This window comes from Rattus norvegicus, chromosome 15 (assembly GCF_036323735.1).
Source record: "Rattus norvegicus strain BN/NHsdMcwi chromosome 15, GRCr8, whole genome shotgun sequence".
NCBI classification, from domain to species: Eukaryota; Metazoa; Chordata; class Mammalia; order Rodentia; family Muridae; genus Rattus; species Rattus norvegicus.
In genome coordinates, this window is record NC_086033.1 from 41,219,928 (window position 1) to 41,234,456 (window position 14,529).

At 43.9% G+C, this 14,529-nt stretch overlaps 2 protein-coding genes across 11 annotated transcripts in view; one reads left to right on the forward strand and one right to left on the reverse strand.

Annotated features, from left to right (window-relative positions):
• Nucleotides 1-4,423, reverse strand: part of Ints6 (integrator complex subunit 6) — a 143,767-nt gene extending 139,344 nt beyond the window's left edge. For 7 of the 10 annotated variants that reach the window (XR_005493766.2, XM_063274427.1, XM_063274428.1 and 4 more), the window contains exons 1-2: nucleotides 4,090-4,423; nucleotides 3,131-3,231 (exon numbers count right to left, since the gene is read on the reverse strand). The gene's annotated coding sequence lies outside the window, so the exon portion shown is untranslated. Of the gene's footprint in view, nucleotides 1-3,123; nucleotides 3,244-4,089 lie in introns of those variants that run through there. The other 3 variants (XM_063274422.1, XM_063274425.1, XM_063274424.1) reach the window with 3 other exon arrangements.
• The window catches only part of LOC134482069 (zinc finger CCCH domain-containing protein 13-like), a 34,514-nt gene extending 20,326 nt beyond the window's left edge, over nucleotides 1-14,188 (forward strand). Inside the window, exon 3 of the mRNA XM_063274833.1 lies at nucleotides 741-14,188. The gene's annotated coding sequence lies outside the window, so the exon portion shown is untranslated. The remainder of the gene's footprint in view (nucleotides 1-740) is intronic.
• Nucleotides 14,189-14,529: the final 341 nt, after the last annotated feature.

Here is a 14,529-nt window from a genome sequence, read left to right on the forward strand (position 1 = left end):
TGTTACTCCTCAAATGTCCTCTCAGCATCTCATCCTGTGCTTCCAAGAGTATGGAAGGCACAATCCATAGTCACAACAGTCTCCCTGTCCCTGTCCCTGTCCCTCCCCCTCTTCCTCTCTCTCCCTCCCCCTCCCTCTTCTCCGTCTCTGTCTCTCTCTCTCTCCCTCTTCCCCTCCCCCCCCCACCCCGTACATGTAGAAGTTAGAAGACACCTTCAGCTACCATTCTCCAGTTGTCCTCAATCTTGTTTCCAAGACAGTGTTCCTCCTTGGCCTGGCCTCCCCAATCAGGCCAGCTTTGCTGGCCAGCAAACCAATGAACTCGCCTGTCTCTGATGTCCCAGTCTTATTGTCACCACATCCACATCCTGTGACTGTCCCTTTTGTAGCTCTCTTTCTTCTGCCTACATCTTGAAAAGATGAACAAGTATCCATCCCTCTTGTCTTTTTGTACCTCACAGTACTGTGTGTGAAAAATTAGTGACTGAGTGAGACCCAGAGCTTTGATTTTGTTTGATGCCCTTCTCGCCCCACCCTGCCCATATCCCTAGTGTGCGCATCTGTACAAACATCATTACTGGGGGTAACGTTGGCCTTCTGCTGCTGTTCTCAATGGCCTCAGGCACTTGAGGGAGCTTTAGCTGTGACCTCTGACTGAATGATACTCTATTTATCACCAACTGACCCAGATGCCAAAGCCCAAACCCATTTTTTGATTGACTATTCTGTAAACATTTCAGATTCTGCGCATCCCTCCTTCCAACAAAAGCTAGTCCTGCTAACTAAAGTCCTTGGCCTCCTGTCAGATGTGCAAGATGTGGCTTGTGCTCAACGTCTTAGGAACATCTAGTTCCAGAATCCCCAGGACTCTCACCTCGCCTTGGTTTCCGGATTCCCTGGTGATCCTGATGCTTCCTTTATTTTGCTGCCTTAGTGGTCCAGCCTTCAAAATCTCAACTCAAGCCCTGCCAGAGCATCTTAGTAAATCCTCCCCACTTCCAACGCTCTCAGCTCCACTCTAGCCACCATGACTCATTCATTGTGGTCACCAGAGCTCTGCTCCCAACTGATAAGATCTTATCAAACCCTAGTCTCTTCACTCTGGAGTATAAACAGCCTAAGCACCTAGATCCTAGCGCTGACCTAACTTTCCAGCCTCCTCCTCAATCCCACCTTTCAGAGTGTAACTATTTATCCAGTTCTTCATTTTCATTGTGTGCACATGTTTGTGTCTGTGTGGGGATCTATACGGAGCCTGTGGAGGTCAGATCCTCTGGTGCTAGAGTTACAGGTAGTTGCCAGCCTGGGAACTGAACTCGAGTCCTCTGTAAGAGCAATATGCTCTTAACCACTGAGCTATCTCTCCAGTCCCAATACCATTTGTTCATTTGTTTATTTGTTTGTTTGCTTGTTTTTGAGACAAGGTCTTGCTATGCATCCGTGACTGATCTGGAACTCACTAAGTAGACCATGTTGCCTTACACTCAGAGAATCACCTGCCTCTCTTTAATCTCAGATGCTGAGATTAAAGGCTTTTTACACCATGGCTCCCAAACCACCTTCTTATTTCATATTCCCAGAATGGATCTGTCACTGTCCCACAACAAATTTTGCAGAATCTGTTTCCCTTGTCTTTTTTTAAGATTTATTTTATACACACACACACACACACACACACACACACACACACACACACACACTATAGCTGTCTTCAGACACACCAGAAAGGGCATCAGATCCCATTACAGATAGTTGAGCCACCATGTGGTTGCTGGGAATTGAACTCAGGACCTCTGGAAGAGCGGTCAGTGCTCTTAACCACTGAGCCATCTCTCCTTTCCTTGTCTTGAATGTTCTTATACCGTCTTCCTCACCTTGCAAGTATTACTGATTAAAACAAATAATTTTTTCCTAGCAATAATAATTACCTATCATAGAGAATGGATAGGGGGCCAACATAATGGCTGAGCAGGTAAAGCGGGTAAAGCACCTGCCACTTAGTCAGACCACTTGAGATTCCTCTTAGAGATCTATGTGGCAGAGAGAACTGACTCGGGCAGATTGTCCTCTGACCTCTACATGCATGCCATGACCCCCTCCAATAAATGGACAGAACTATAATTAGAGAGAGGGAGGGAGAATGAACTGAATAGGGCTTTCCCATCTGCTGTCGCATTTAACCCTGACCATAATCCAGCAGGTTAGGTATTACCAGCCTAAATTTCGTGTCCAATGCCAGGAGGCCAGCCGTGTTTCCAAACTCAGGATGGACTGTGGTTTTGAAACCCAATGTAATGCCTTCTTTCCCTGTCTGTGAAATCGAGGGATAGACACAAGCCCAGTTCCTGCCCTTCGAAATGGCGGTCACCAGGACACATGTTTTTTTCAGTCAAGAACCTTGTCTGAAAAATGTATTTTCCAGGTCTGTCTCTTGAGCCATTATAAGTAATTCTGGCGAGTGAGCAACACCTTACAAGGGAAATAAGTAAAGCTCGCGTTTACAGCTCCTAGTCTGTACTAGACTGTGGTGCTGATCAAACCTTTGTGTTCGTGGCTGCTGCCTCCCATTGTCTTCCTTCCCATTGCTTTCTCCCGCGACTTAGGTCTTCTCAGTTTTTTCTCCTCTAGAGTGCAGGCCTCCACTTCCACAGAAAGGATTCCTTCTTCAGTTTCACTATTGAGTCGTCTTCTGTTCTATCTACTATTATTATGTGCAGGGTGATGTGTGAATGGGGTGGGTGCTCATGCCATTGCACATGTGCCAAGAGGAGAGCTCTGTGGACTCGTCTCTCTCCTTCCACCTTTACACGGGGTCTAGCACTGAACTCAGGTCATTGGCTTACAGCCAGTGCCCATACGCACACTCACACCCACACGCAGACATCATAGCTTGTACCACCCCAAATCGATAACTTAATAAATGTAAATAAAAATTGAACTAGTGCTGATCTATTCACAGTAACTAAGAAATGGAAGTGTCTGAGAAGTCCATTGGCAGCAAAGAAAGAAAGCGCAGTGCATTAAACAAAACGGCATATTATTCTGTGAAGCCCTTATTTAGCCCACCAGCGAGAGTAGAGGGCCTTACGTTAACTGAAAAGGCCCAGGCATAGAGACACATACAGCATACCGTCATACCCGGACACCAGCAGAGAACACAACAGTAGCCATTCCGCACCAAGGTCTCTGTTTCTTCCCTCATCAATGAGACAGAACAGTGACAGGAACAACCTACAGCAGAAGTAGAAAGGTTGTTTTTGTTCCGGCTCTGTGGAAACAGTTCGTGGGGTGGGGAAGGCATGGCCACTGGGGCCGCCTCCTTAGCACATCAAGTGGCCTCTTATGTCCCAATGGGTCAGGAACCAGAGCCCTCAGGCTTCAGGAAGAAGCAGAGGCAGCCTGTAAACATCAGGCTGCACTCTTCAGAGCCCTGCACCCACCAATTAGGGCCTCTTACCAGAAGGTTCCACGATCTCCCCAGAAAGCACCACTGCCTAGGGATCAAACACATGAGCCTGTTGGGACAGTTCACATTCAAGCCACAACAGAAGGAAGTCCGGTGACAGATCCCAAGACAGACAGACAGACAGACAGACAGACAGACAGACACACACACACACACACACACACACACACACACACACACACACACACACGGAGGAAGACTACGTTCAAGCACCCGTTTCACAGTAAGGTGGCAACAGTTTGCAACGACTTATTATTCATTTTATAAGGAACAGGTAGGACTAGGTCTCCCCAGCTATATAAAAACGATAGTTACTTCCGAAGCTGGAAATGACAGCTTTCCTGATTCGATCCTTTCGTATTGTTTATATGTAGCAAATCATCACACTGCAGTATATAAATGTCTAAATTATGTGGTAAATTACGGTTTTAAGGATAAATAAGAATTTGTGCTGGAAGCGGGGTAGTGTGGGAGAGCTGGCTCAGCAGTGAAGAGCATTGCCCGCTGTTCCAAAGGATCAAGTTTCAGTTCCCATCATCCACCCACGTGGAGGAGCACTGCCTGTACCTCCAGCTCCAGGGGACCAGACACCCTCTTCTAGCTTCTAAGGGTGCTGCACGCACCTGGTGTGCACGGAGGAGCCTTCAGGATGAGCTGGCACTGGGGCGGGAGAGGTGGCTCAGCCATTCATTCACTACTGCTCTTGCAGGTGTGAGAAGCAATGATCTTCACTTCATAATAAGAGCCCTGGAGACTCAGAGCAGCTAACAAGAACCGGTTTAAGTTACAAGCAGGGTTCAGCCTAGAAGTACAGTCTCACTGACTGAGCACCAAAAACAGTTTCTAAGCCCTAGTGCATGGGCACCTCATTACTGAGTCATCAGGAGAATGCTGTTTCAGATGCCATCTAGATCTCATCTTTACATTTGTCCTTCTCAACAAAACCCGCATGTCTGTTCCTCTCTACGTTTTACATCCTGTTTCTTTTAAAACGTATCAGACACGTGACTTTGCAGGCAAGCTTGACTGTCAGTGACTTTTTACTCTGAACTTGTAGTTTGGGTGAGGAGCACAGCTCAGCAGCGTTTAGGTAGAAAGGACCAGCTTGACCAGCTGGCATTGCCAAGGTCTAGAGGTTCTGTTCATTTGTATCTAGACCTGAGCTGGCTCCAGGCATCTTTGGGAACGAGCTCGCTACCCCCACAAGGATGCCCCCACATCCTTGAAAACGTTGGAAGACTATGTGTTGTTCATGTTAGTTGGTATTTTGGTGGAACAAGTCATTCTTTTATGGTTTTATAGTAAGTCTTAAGATGGATACTTTCTTCAACTTTTCCTCTAAACCATGTTTGCTATCTTTGTCTTTTGGAAATTCATTCTTGTCTAATTTTTCCCTGCAACATTGATGATCACACCATTTATTTAGACTTTCACATTCTCTCAGCGTTGTTTTGTATTTTTCAACCTGCAGGCGTTACACGTGTTTATCCATGAAAATTTCCTGTCCTGTGTTATTACATGCGATTTTGAGTTCATTGTCTGTGTCTTCTTTGCTCATTATAGTGCTCATACCATTGAATAAAACCCAACTGACATTGTACTAACATTATATCTTGGGAGTCCTCAGTCCAGGGATCTTTTTCTTGGTCCTTCAGGAGTTTCTATGAGAACAACAACTTTAGCTGTGAACCAAGTCAGTTTTATTCCTTCATTTAAACTTGTACATCATCCTTCTTCTCCTCCAATGGGTCTCCAGGTCAAGGTTGACTAAAAATGCTGACCTAGAAAAAGCTTGCTACATTCCCAGAGTTTGGGAGAAAACTTTCAGTATTTCAACATCAAGAATGACTTTAGTATTAATATTTTTATTTGTGTTTTATAACTGTCTTTCATTAAATTGACAAAGTTACCTTCCATTACATTTTTTCAAGTTTCATTTTATTTTTAGAATTGTGTGTATGTGCTGTGTGTGCATTCTCCCCGTCCACGGACATGTGTGGGTGTTCGTGTGCATGAATGTGGTGGGGGGGAGAGTGTCAGTGCAGATGCCTCCTCAAGCTGGAGTTACATTCAACATGGATGCTAAGAGCAAAATTCAGGTCCTCTGGAAAAATAGACTGTGCTTTTAAACTCTGGGCCACCTTTCCAGCCCATCTTCCACTCAGTTTATTGTTTTATCAGGTTAAGATTCATCTTAGTGTGGTAAACTACATTGATCAACATTCATTATGTAACAGCCTTTTGTCAGAATTCAATGTGGAAGGATTTTGTTTAGGGATTTGTCTGCTTTGTCAGTGTTAGAGATCAAGCCCAAGGCTGCCCACAACTGGGCAAGTCCTCTTCCACTGACGTGCACTCACTCCCATATCTTGTCCATGGCGTTTTAGACGTGTAAGTCTTTCTGTGTATGTTGGGGGGTGTTTCCTACATGTATGTCTGTGCCTTATACCTGAAGAGAACAGAGAGGGCATCAAATGCCCTGGGGCTGGAGTTACAGATGGTTGTGAGGCACCATGTGGGTGACCCCTGTCCTCTGGAAGAACAGCAGTGCTCTGAGCCGTTACTACGGCCCCATAGGGCTGTGAATCTCGAGAGCCAGTGGCGTTAATTCAGTCAAGAAACCAGCTAAATAAAACACAGAAAAAGCTGATTTTTCAACTTGAGTCTGAAGGCAGAGAAAGACTGATGCCACTAATCAAGCAATCATGCAGGATGAATTTTTACTTGGACTTTTTGTTCTACTGTGGTCTTTAGTGGAAGTGATGAAGCTGCCAACATGAGGGACAGCAATCTGCTTTACCCAGTCCAACAGTTCTCAACCTGTGTACACAGCCCCTTTGGGATTCAGTGACCCTTTCACAGGGGCCATCTAAGACCATGCACAGATATTTACATTATGATTCATAATGGTAGCAAAATTATAGTTATGAAGTAACAAGGAAAATAATTTCGTGATTGGGGGTCACCACCACATGAGGAGTCAAATTAAAGGGTCGGAGCATTAGGAAGGTTGAGAGCCACCGCTCTAGTCTGTCGAGCACCTTTACAGACACACGCAGAGTAATGTTTGACCAAATGCCTGAGCAGCACCTTGCGTCTAACCAATTTACATATAACACTAACTACTAATGACTGGAAGGCAGAAATACCAGAAGAGTTTATAGGCCCTGATTCCTGGACTGGTTCCTAAATGATTTTAGGGTTGTCTCTTCAGAAGGGGAAATGCTCTGGTAGCACTGAAGGCTTCTGAGGGAAAGCTACGACCCCCACCCAAAGGATTGCAATCTATTGGTGGGCTGAGACATGCCACTGTCTCCTCCCTTAGAGTTAATCATGTCAGGCTGGCCAATCAGCTGTCCAAGGAAACAACCCTCAGTAAGGTGGGTCCACCTTAAGCTGGGAGATGGGCGGAGGGTGGGAATAATTAGCCTTTAAACTTCCCAGAATTCCCACATCCTCCCACAGTTCCTAAGAGCCACCATGCTGCTAATTCTGCCTGGTATCTTCTTCCTTCTGGATGCTGACCAGAAATAAGCATACTTTTGCTGATGTTCTGCGATTCCTTAATTTCTCTAAAGTCTCCCTCCCATTTTTGCTATGTAGTTGCTTGTTCAACGTGTAGACGACCTTTTATGATCTATTAAACTCCTACCTCTGAGTCTATAATAAACTTCTCTCTAAAAATCAGAACACAACCAAACCAACAAAAACCCAAACTAGCCATTGTATCTCTGCCCTGAATCCTTGGAAACTTTAAATCTCCCCGTTGAGAGCTGTATTAGTTAGGGTCCTCTAGAGGAATAGAATAAAGGTTTTAATGGCATTAAAAACAAACATAGTAAGAGCCAATTAAGAGCATCATTATTCTGTACTCAAGCGACATAGAAAGACACTTAAACACTTAAAACTCACGACAGGGTGTGGCACACAGAGGCAGAATGCTTGCTGACAGGTACAAGGCCCCAGGTTCAGTTCCCAGCAGTGAAAAAAATATTTTGAACATACACTATAAGACTATTTAGGGACAGTAAGATAGCTCGGGCAGTAAAGGCACTTGCTTCTAAGTGATGACACGAGTTCCATTCTTGGGGCCCACATGGTAGAGGAGAACTGACTCCTAGAGATTTCCTGTGATCTCCGTACATACCCAGTGGAACATGCATGCCCCCACCAACAAAGACAGACACAGACAATTACTTAGTTAGTAAAAAGCCAAAAAATTTATGTGTGTGTCCTCACTCAATGCCAAGGCACCTGGCTCCTGAGACAGTCTGTTAATTCATACAGCCTACCTATTCCATATGAAACTTACTTTTTTCTTAGGAATTGTAGGTTGAAATATTTTGGGGGGGCAATAATGACAATGTCCTATTTATAGCTAAGCACTCAATAGTGACTTATTCTGGGGGCTGGAGAGAGGGCTCAGCAGTTAAGAGCACTCTTCCAGAGGTCCTGCGTTCAAGTCCCAGCAACCCATTTACAGCATCTCATTTAAAGGCTAATTATTCCCCCCATCTCTTTAGCACAGCTTAAGGTGAACCCTCGTTACCAAGGGTTGTTTCCTTGGACAGATGGTTGACCAGCTTGACAGAATTAACTCTTAAGAGAGGAGACAGTGATATGACTCAGCCCAGAGATAAAGCACATGTTGGCTCACGACCATCTGTAATGAGATGCAATGCCCTCTTCGGGTGTGTCTGAAGACAGCTACAGTGTACAGTGTACATAGAATAAAGAAATAATTCTTTAAAAATATAGTCACTTATTCTCCACTCTGACCAGTTATGCTTTATTTAGTCTTCATGGTGACTGCTGACCACTGCAGCTCTCTGGCCAAGGCTGAGGGCAGCCACTAACCTTTGTGTATAAACATAAATATTTAAAAGGCACGTTGACAACATGCCATTTAGCAAGACAACAACAGTGGGTTCCCCTCTATGGCCTTTGACCTCCTCTCCCAAGGGCCTTGGTGATGAGGTCTACAGTACCAAACACAAGCTCCTTCCTGTGAAGCAGACCTCAAATCCAGTCCAGTAATGGCTGGTTACCCCCATCGCTTAATGCCACTAATGTGTCAGGGGTAGGCAGACACTTTTGCTACACACGTTTTCTTTTAGAAAGAAGAGAGACAATAAGATTTTAGGAAAGCACTTGAGAGGAAAATGCACATTTTTAAAAAGCAAAAAGCTAAAAGACTTTTATTTTGAAATAGATCATAAATTTTTGATTATACAAATCCAGAAGAATGAAATAATTGAAACTTCAAAAGAAATGACAGCCAGTGCCTAGAGCTAGCCTATTTTCATCATCAATTTTAGTCTGTGGGAGGGTTATGTATACCTGTAGGGGTAGAAATGCAAATGTTTTTAAAATGTTTAAGCATTTGGTTACCTGACATGGATCATATAATTCATTGTTACAGTATCGTTAACTGTTGGGTCATAGTCCAAGAATGGAGTCAATAAGGGGAATTCTAAGGAAAACTCCAACAAGACAAGATCAGAGTCTTGTGGGCTCAGTTTCTTCAAACCAAGGGATTGTTCTTGGACTGTTTTGGTGTTCATGAGAGGTGGAGTGGATAGGAAGGAGTTTACTTCAGATTACCAATTACAACCGGATAATGTTATTTGTTTATATGCCTCTATGGAAAAACAAGTTTTGCCACATGCAGCTTCTCTGTCACATGCCACTTGTCCTTGGAACTGTACACTTTACTCAGGTGACTCCTTTTAACCCTCAGAGTATAAATTGTCTGGTGTGCTGAATAAAGTTGGCTACTGCATAAGCCTGGTCTGGCTCATATCGGCTCCATTTCCCAGGTCCCACTCTAGATCAGTAATACTAAGCAAAGAATGGGAAATGGTGATAACTGGATTATTGTAGTTTAAAGTACTTGAACTCTTTTGTTTTATTAGTAAAGGACAGTATTGTGCCTTTTAAAAATAATCAGTAAGCCAAACACTTACATATTCATTCATTTGTTGGGGACACCTTCCTTGAAAAAGGAGAGCCCCACATAACCTGGATTGGAGTGCAAAGATTTCACTAGAGGGAACTAGAGAATTATACTAAACCTTTTTCATTTATTTGAAGGAAAAACAATACAAAACAAATGATTTCTTCCTATAGTTTTAATTCTAGAGCACAACTTTAATGTCAATAAGATCATCTTAGTCTTTATAAAATTTCAAATTTCAGGTGAATAAACTTCTGGCATGTTGTTATTATTATCTATATGTGGCCAAGGTAGAAAGTGAATTTGAGTTAATATCTATGTTTTCAGGGCTGGGGATGTAGTTCAGCAATAGAATGGTTTCTTAGTATGTGTGAGACACTGGGATTGTGTTCCCTATCCTGAAGAAAAATGTAAGAGTTTGTATTTCTAGAATAAAGCTTTTCAAAATACTTCTAAGTTTTTTAATGGCACTTTGTTGCTCTGGGTGTGCACTTATCTGTCTCTGTACCCATCCATGGTAATGTCTAGACAAGAAAAATCACTTGATGACTTTCTCTAGAGTATATCAAATCATGAATCACTCCTTTTTCTAGTCAGCATAGTCCTGATAAAGAAGAGACATTGAAGAGCTGGGGAGATGGCTCAATGGGTAAAATGCTTCCTGCCCATGCATAAAGGCCTAAATTTGGACTTCCAATACCCACATAAAAGCCAGTCACTAACTCTGATGCTTAAGGGTGAAGGCAGGTGGATCTTGGGGCCTCATTGGCAGGCTAGCCTATACCTCATTCAAAAAATAAGATGGAGAGGGGCAGAGGAAAGACATCCAACATCAACCTCTAGCCACTTGCATGGGTGAGCACCTCTGCACACACATGCACACACACTCATACAACACATACAGAGAAACAGAGAACAAAAATAGAAGGAAAGGAAAGGTGGGTGGGGCTTAAGCGATGTCAGTTTAGCTAATTTAATATAGAGAAACAAGAATTGGATGTATGGCCAGATCACAAAGGTAGAATATACTGGCTTAGGGAGGGGTCTTGTCCCATCCCAGCATTTCTAGAACACACACAGGATGTGGACAGACCCCCTCTCGCACCCCCAGATCAACATGTCCTCTGAGCCTCTGCTCTTCAGTAGTGCTTGTGGTGACTCCACCTCCTATTTACATCGTAAGTGAGTCTACCAACAATTCACAAAATCCAGTAAAGATAAAACTGCATGAAGGTGTGTGCTACCATTAATTCTGTGAATTTTTATCTTGGGATCTAAGTGAGTATTTCAAAGTAACTCTAACTCCACTGAATGGTGTCTTTCCAAAGAAGAGTTTCCCTGACATCTGGCACTTTTGAGAAGATGGAATTGATGAGGTAGACCCTTGTTTCACCCCAAAAAGCCATGGCTACTTTTCTGGGAGAGGGCTTCTGAGCCTACTGTTTCAGACCTGTGAGTAAGACTCCATGTCCTGGCCTCTAAAATGTCACACCCATGGTTGCTGAAGGTTGCTTCTTGTCTGAAGCACACTTAGAATCTGGAGATTGGACCAGGGAAGTGGGTCAGAGGTAGAACGCTCATCTACCATGCAGGAAGCACTGGGCTTGATTTCCAGTACTACCAAAAACAAAACACAAATTGGAGAATGTCTGTTCCTTATGTTTTAATTAATTTGTACATACAGTAATATATAAATGCATTAAATATGGTTATGGAACAAATGTTCTTCTAGGTGAAATAAGAATATATGAATATATTTTTCAACAAAAGTCAAAGGTTATTTGTCTATGTGCATGCATGTGAACTCATGCATGTATGCAGTCCCATATGCATGTGCACATGGAAGGAACAGGACAGCTTCAGGTGTTGTTCCTCAGTAGCTATCCACCCGATTTTTTGAAACCCAGTCTCTCACTGGCCTCTAGCTTACCAAGTGGGCTAGGCCAGCTAGGCCAGGTGCCCCCTGCAACAGGCGACAAGCATGCCGTGCCATATCTGATGTTTGAAAACACTGGCTCTGAAGATTAAATGCAGCTCTTTATGCTTGCAGGGCAGTCATTTTGCCAGCGAGCCACCTCCCACGCTCCAAGTCACATTTTAAAAAGATGCCATCCATGTCAGATTGTGTTATCTTTATGTTACCAAGTCAGATGGGAAGTTATGTTACTTTAGATGGGAAAGTTTTCTTTACTTTTTTCCCTAAAGAAAAAAGAAACACAGGGAGATTTTTTTTTAAATAACGACCATTTTTAAATGTAGGCTTAAGGATATTGATCTACATGCTCTATACCCCTGGGTAACACAAATGCAGGGCGTCTCAGGAGTGTCCCTCTCAGATTCGTATTTAATAAGTGAGGACAACTCAAATTTTTAATGGAGTATCTTTATGATTACACTTGTATTCTTTTATCTTAACTTGTGGTTTCTAACCTCCTCATACCCAGTAATAAAGGCTTTAATTGAATATTATCAATCAAAGAACAAACATATTTCTTAATGTTAAGATTATGATATAGGTCCCACCCAATACCGGCCACGCAGTGGTGTGCCAGAGGGATGACCCCACCCCTCGCCTGGCCAGCTTGTGAGGACTGGACCTGAGGGCTTGAGAGCTTGAGACCTTCCCCCATCCCCACTCAAATGGCTGCAGCACTGGGGAGGAAGGGTCCTATAGCTCACATGGGCAGCACAGTAGAGCTGGCCCTGGTGGAGAAGGGTGGGTGAGCTGGCCAAGGGTAGAAGAGTGGAAGAGCTGGCCCCATCCCTCTTGCCAGGGACATGTGGGAGAACTAGCCCTGGTGGAGTGGGTGCAGGCAGGCAGACCACTTCAGCTACCACCCAGGCCTATTTCCAGGACTTTTGAGTTATCCTGCATCATCATCGACCCCCTCTATGAACTGCAGAAGCACATGAAGAGGCCAGTCCTGCGGGACTAAAGCTGCAGGATCTTCATGACACAAGGCAACAACAGGATATGGGAGAGGAGTCCTGGTGAAGATCAAGTATTGAAAATGGCAGAAGCCAAAGACCTTGAATCAGACCAGTGACTCATTGCAATGAACATTTGCAAGTGAAGCTATTTGGACAAAAGATTATACTGTGTGTGTGACATACGGCAGCTTACATGGCAACAACTTTTTTGTTTTCTTTAGAGGGGGAGGTGAATCAATGAAAAAAACTTGTTAAAAAAGATTATGATGTAAGGAATAGAGAGATGACTCAGTGGTTAAGAGCACTTACTGCTCTTCCAGAGGACCCAGGTTCATTCACAGCAGCCATGGTGATTCCCAACTGCTTCTAACTCTACCTAGTGTGTGTACGTACGTACGTGTGTGTGTGTGTGTGTGTGTGTGTGTGTGTGTGTGTACACAAACACAGTTAAAAATAATAAAAAATCTTTTTAAAAAGAGTATGATGTATTTATCCTTACAGATAATATTCCTAATTTTGAGTTATAACTTTAGCCAAGGAAGGAAGGCAAATCATACAGATTCTTCTTTTTGACTTTTTTTTTAGTTTCATGTGCATGCAAGTTGTGCCTGAATGGATGACTGTACACCATGTAAGCCTCTTGTTCCCACAGAGGCCTCAGAGGGCATCAGATCCCTTGGGCCTAGACTTACATATGGCTGTGAGCTGCTATGTGGATTCTGAGACTCAAACCCAGGTCCTCTGGAACAGCAGCCAATACTGAGCCATCTCTCCAGTCCCATGGTTACTCTTTTCAAATCACCATTAATATCCATACTATGAATCCCCCGGGAAAGTCTTGGCATTTACTGCACTGTATGCATTGGTGAAGGGTATCTAGGGATCCACCCAGGGCCTCATTTATGCTAGGAAAATACTCTACCACTGAGTTACATGGTCATCCCTATACTTCTTGTGAGCTGCCATACAACTGGATATCTGTCAACAGGGCCATGCTAACTAGTAGGAGAATTCAAGTGTACATGTATGAAAGCATCGTTGCCAAACCATGTTGAGAACTGTAGTGGAGACTGTGGAATGAAGACCTTCAGGACTGGCCCCCACTTCTCCAGTTGCTGACAGTGGTAGCCTTCATAACATTTAGCTAAATGCAAGCAGAATTCTCCTCACCCAATGGCTGCCTTCCTAAGGGCATTGCTTCCTCCCTGAAAGCAGGCTATCTTCAATGACTGGTTGAAGGCCGCAGGGTAATTGAGGCCTAAAGCTCCTGACGTGAAGCAAGCTAACTCAGACGGAGCATGCCATCTCTGGAGCAGCTTGTGGGGCCACTTGACCTTTATTATCATGGTTTCATTTCCCGATCTCCCCAGCCCACAAGCCTCATGCTCCTGCAGATACTGACCACGGAGCCTTCAGAATACACTCCCTGCACACACATCTGTCTCAGTGTCTGATTTGGGTGCGAATGCAGACACAGTAGCACCAAATTCTTATGTAGAAAAGCTTGCTGGGTAGGATGTAGTCTAGAGGAGGAAGATCGCATGAGCCTGAGGTCAACCCGAATGACACACAGGGTCCCATCTCGGTAATAATAACAAATACAAGAGATCCAGGTCCTGTTCTTAAAGATCATTACCACCTTGTGTCACATTTCCCAGCTGCCTTTAGTAGGGTTGTACTAGCCCTCCAATGCAGCCCATGTCCCTGAAATTCTGAAGAAACCACAAACATTCAGTCATTGCTCCTCTGAATATTAGTCCTATCAACTTAATAAAACTGTCAAAACTCAGTGTATTACACCAGGCAGTTAAATGCACAAGCATTTAATCCCAGCACTCAGGAGGCAGAGGGAAGCTCCAAGTTTGAGGTCATCCTGATCTACGGAGTGAATTCTAGGATAGCCACAGCTACACAGAGAAACCAAAACCAAACCAAACCAACCAACCAACCAACCAACCAAACAAACAAACAAACAAAAAAACCCTTGTGGATCTCCCACCCTCAGTCATCACACTTGGAGAGCAGGGTCTTGGGCAGCAGTAAGTATGGATAACCTAGGAGACTGTGTCAGAGGACATCTTGTTTATTGAGATAGAAGGGTTAGATTATATAGCTTGAATGGGAGTGAGGGCATGACAAAGGAGGTGCTGCAATGGGGGGTTAGGGAGGGGGAACA